At 39.1% G+C, this 5,313-nt stretch overlaps 1 pseudogene; it reads right to left on the bottom strand.

The window, feature by feature from the left end:
• Nucleotides 1–4,760: 4,760 nt before the first annotated feature.
• On the bottom strand, nt 4,761–4,879 carry LOC126337266 (5S ribosomal RNA; annotated as a pseudogene).
• Between the last annotated feature and the right edge of the window lie 434 nt (nt 4,880–5,313).

Below are 5,313 nucleotides of genomic sequence, written 5' to 3'. Positions count from 1 at the left end.
ATAAAAAGAAGAAAGATAAGCAGTTTTCTTCTTTTATTAAAAAATGTATTTCATGCTTAAGGATTCTTGTTATTCACTAAAATCCCTCCAAACTCCACCATTTCCCGCTATAGAAAATGCTGTGTGTTAGTTTGTGTGTGTGTGTATCTGTGTATTTCTAATATAACTCTTTCTTCTTTTATATGCAAATCTGAAATTTCTGAAGGTGACATCTGAAGAAAAGCTCTCAAACACAATACGTATCAGTCTACATATGCAATGATTGTGTGTGCGTTGGTTTATATGATGCTACTGGCACACATTTTTATAATCTTTTTACAGTGACAGAACAAATGAGCTCCAACCACTCACCACTACTACCACCACCACCACCATCACCAGCACCACAACCAACGCTGGTTGGCATTGACATAACCCTACACCTAGCTGTTCATTTCACCCATATAGAGCCCAAAGTCTTCAGGGGCCAGTAATATCGAAGACGACCAACAGCAGAAGCTCCTCAACCTTTCCTGCTAGAAATAATGTCAATCAGAATAATCAGTTACACCAGCGTAACGCCACAGTAGTATGAGGGCCGTTTAGAGATGGGATGTTGAATGCCTGTATCGAAATTCTGATTGGGAATTTAGATCTGATCATGGCCTTACATGCTTAGCAAAGTGTTTGGGAATGTGGGGTCTTAAAATATTGAGTGATACGCAATATCCTATAATTAAGGGTTCCATTCAGTTGTTTTCTGAATTCAACATGACAGCTGGAGAAGGCGAACTTGTAAGTAGAGCCATCAGTCTGCAGAGGTTAAATAAGGTGATAGAGAAACTCACAGCTTGCTCACTGGTGTGATTAGTCAGTAATGAATCAGATTTAGGTTAGGTTTTTTTATTGCAGGAAGGAAAGACCGTAAAAGCCCTATTTCACATCCTATGGTAAAATTTTCACTCACATGTTTCTGATCCCATGGGTGGAGGCTCCTTACATATTGAATATTCAAAAGGTATTGTCAGTAAAAAGACTGTTATTAATGTGTGGAATACAGAGACTGCCCGTCTTCCGAGAGAAATAATCTGCTCCGCCTATAGTGTATGCATCAGTTTAATTTGAGAAAGACTGAAATTTATAGACATTATGTTTTAGCATTATGTTTTCTCGTAAGGTTTCATGATATTACAGATTTGAGAGGCAACGCCCCTAATTTTCAATTAAGGCATACAGCGCGAAGAAGAAAGGCAATTCCGCGAATATGCAAAGTAGCATGAAAAACAAATTTATCTTTTTACTCATATTGGACAGTTCGAAACAGGAGCATTGATTGATTAAAAACATGTCCAAAATAATTTCTTCTCAGTTTTCTTAAGATGGGCATAGATATATTTGTAGTAGGTCTATGAACCCATTATATACTGACGATCATTTGACAGAGCATTTGATCGAATGCTCTAGCCAGTAGCTGGTACTTGTTGATGTGTCTTCAAGGCTAACAGTTCCTTGAAGTCTGATATCCTTCAACACTATTGTAGCCGATGCCAAAATTGAACGCCTACTCATAGCTGTGGTGGGCCGTGAATAACCCCACACCTCTCATACAGTTCTCAAAGAATCACAAAAACTGTTCAGTGCATCATCTCTTGTTGTGTGCTTGTGTGATTGAACCCTTAGTCTTCATACATCGGAGAAAAAATATAAACATAAAATAAAAATAAAAAAATAAAAATAAAGAATTAAAAATTGCGCTCTAAGTTTACAGCACTTACACACACACACAGACAGACACACACACACACACACACACACAGAGAGAGAGAGAGAGACAGAGAGAGAGAGAGAGAGAGAGAGAGGATGTGATTTATCACAGTGAGGTTTCTCTAGTTGTGGAAAATGTGGAAAAGTTTAACAAATCTGTTAACAGTTTTATTTGTGAGCCGTCACTAGCAAATTCCTGTGGAAGAAACGTGCTTAATCCATGACTGGCTAATTTCATGGGCCAGCCCACAACTCACACAACTAAAAATATAGTTTCCCTCATTACATACCACTTTTCTTCATAATTTGCATGGACATGAGGCTCATTTAATCACTGAGCTACTGGAAGATTTGAAACTGCACAACGCACAGGTTAATGTCATAATTGTGAGAGCTGATAATTTCTTTTGATTTTCTAAGAGTATCACTGGCGATATAATGCTGCAATTCCTGAACTGGTTCAAAATTATGCAGACACTGTTTCAAAACTTGCTGTATCTGTGGATCAGTAGAACATGCGTCTTACATGTGTTGCATATCCCGATGATGTGAAGTATCAGCTTATTATGTGCAACGAGATATTACTATGTGAATATATGGATTCTGTGGAGAAACTCAACGAAACTATGCTACCTGATACACCTAATAATCTAGGAAACTTACTAACAAATGCTGAATATATACTTGTGGTGAGTGTTTCGCTGGAATTTTATATCGTACTCTTAGGAAAATATGCTAGGCTTTAAAAGGACACTACTGTACACTTCCTAGCAGAGGTTTTCGAAAAATTCTGGAGTGTGTGATTGATGATATATGATTTGGACCCTACAATTAACTGCACCACACCATGGATGTGGGATACAGTGTTCAAGGACACAAAGGTCGAACACGAATTTTTAACTGATTTCTAGGACTTTTTAAATGCATGCATAGAGAATGCAAGGTTTGATCGATAGGAAGTGATAAGGCACCACCCCAGTGCATTCGACATATTTAGATATCCGACTGACAGACTTTACATAAGAAAACTAGGAAACATTCAGAATGATTTAGGTTATTGGCTTGATGAAAGATGAAGCAAATGGATCACACATTGTAGAGTATGTAGATCTATGATCGAAAATATACACATACTGCACACAAGAAGCTCTTAAACACAATACACAATAGACCTAGAACAGTCTAATGGAGTGAGTCGTTCAACCAGTAGAAGTTAACGATTACCAAAAGTGTTTACCTGCTGGTATCTGTGCACCACACATAGTGTGGCGGATTAGTTTTCTACCTAAGAGTGGTTTACTCAGTCAGAGAATTAAGAACTGGACTGTCATGTCATGAAGGTAAGTGCTTTCTTTGTGATGATGAAATTTAAACTCTGCCATACTTGTACTATTTACTTGAGTACATGAGAAGTATGAATGTCTTGTGTGTGTGTACACGTAAGTTTTCATGAACCTATAGTATATATGGCATGCTTACAGTATATGGAAATGTTTATGTTTGGTAGAAAACAGTTAGATATGGAATGCATTCTGTTCATGTGAATGACTAGTGTTTTACAAATGTTCAGATGTGAGTGAAATCTAATGGGACTTAACTGGTAAGGTCATCAGTCCCTAAGCTTACACACTACTTAACCTAAATTCTCCTAAGGACAGATGTACACATCCATGCCCGAGGGAAGACTCGAACCTCCGCCTGTATCAGCCACTCAGTCCATGACTGCAGCGCCTGAGACCGCTCGGCTAATCCCGCGCGCCAGTGTTTTACATGGAAAAGAGCTACATTTAGAACGCATTCAATTCACATGAATGGCTAGTGTTTCCATATATTTTTGTTGCTGTCTCTATAGATAGTAGATTGTTTTCTTGCTCCTCGTCGCTCAACTGAAGTACTTTCTCAGCATTAATTACAAAAAGACGTTATGCTGTGCTGAGTAGACTACATGACTGCATACTTAGGTGTTATAACTTATTTTCAGGTACATAGTATACATTTCTGAATTATGAGTGTCTAACGTTATTTGTTGTCAGTGTTTGAGACTGTGTACATTTTAAGTGTAGTGATAAAATGTACTGCCTGTGAATGATGTTTGTCAGTCTGACGTCACACATTGACATCTTTGATAATATAAATGTATAGGTATTTCGACAAAATGTGATGTATGTGAGCAATTAATTTTTTACAAATTCTAGTACAAAAGTTCATCTTCTTATAGTTTGCTTACTATATATTTACTTCATAAATCTTAATACATCTACACTCCATCATGTCGAGTAATATGGTTGCACATCGCTACTTTTATTTAAAAAATTGATCTGCGTGCAACGAATGTTGAGAAAAGAAGAGGGTAGTTATATTGTTTAACAAATTCCGTCCCTATTCTTACTTTGTCTTTTTCCCGCATTCGTTATATCTGTGTGATACTTACATGATCTGGTGAGGTACATCCATTACCCAGTGTTAAAGGTTGCTATAAAATCCCTCTATTTCATGTTGGAAATCAGCAATTTTCGAATAAAACCTGAATTGAACTTTGAAAATTTTAATTTTTCTGTAAATACTGTTTATTTTTTGGGTTAGAGAGAGGGGGATAACTCCTTTGAACAAAAATGTTCCGTAGGTTACTGCGCATCCCTTTATATACCCTCACTCAGTTTCCAGACGGTACACAGCTTCTGCTTTATAGAGGAATCGAGTAAGACACTGATTGCATACACAAAGTGATCGAAATTAGGTATCACGCAGTAGGTAAGCAAAACACCTAACAAACAGATAAGGCAGTTACGATCTTAACTGACCGAGGCTACTACGTAACGCCCCGTAGTCTACACCGTCCGAACAGGCCAATGGTAAGGACCTACCGCCGTCTCTTCCTCAGCCGATAGGCGTGTCTGGGTGCGGATACAGAGTGGCGTGTGTCTCTCCTGGCCTCTGTCAGCTTTCGTAACTAGAGCCGCTACTTCTCAGTCAAGTAGCTTCTGAACTGGACTCAGTAGGAGTGAGTGCACCCCGCTTACCAACAGCGCTAGGCAGACCCGGAAAGTCACCCATCCTAGTGCTAGACAAGGCCGACAGCGATTAACTGCGGTGATCTGACGGGAACCGGTGTTACCACTGTGACAACGCTGTTGGTACCATAGTCAAAGCTAACTTATTACATACAGCCTATGGTGTGCTATGGTAGCTTTGCAACTCTAGTAGTTGCAGTAGTAGTGCGTTTCAAAAGCCAAGTGGGCTGACCTGTGTTCAGCAGACACTTAGAAAGTAACAAACAATTGTGCACTCGGAAAAATACGGTGTGCGATGTGATTTAGACTGCAGACTTTTCTAAGGTATATAGCTTAAGACTGGTCTCTTTGTTTAATACGGTATTGTGATAATAAGTTCAACGAATTTTAGGAGCACGTGAGCTACTGCAAGGTAACTAGCTAGCCGTAGAAGCCTGACTCAATTTGCTCTGACCACTTCACGGTACATCACGTGGAGCCAGTGCAACGCAAAGCCAGAAAGTGTAGGTGAGATATACGGACAGTTCGCACCGTACCCGGCACCGTACTTTTGCCACAG

Source organism: Schistocerca gregaria, chromosome 2 (assembly GCF_023897955.1).
Source record: "Schistocerca gregaria isolate iqSchGreg1 chromosome 2, iqSchGreg1.2, whole genome shotgun sequence".
Lineage (NCBI taxonomy): Eukaryota > Metazoa > Arthropoda > Insecta > Orthoptera > Acrididae > Schistocerca > Schistocerca gregaria.
Note: the sequence above shows the minus strand (reverse complement) of the source record. Positions and strands in the feature narration are given on the sequence as shown.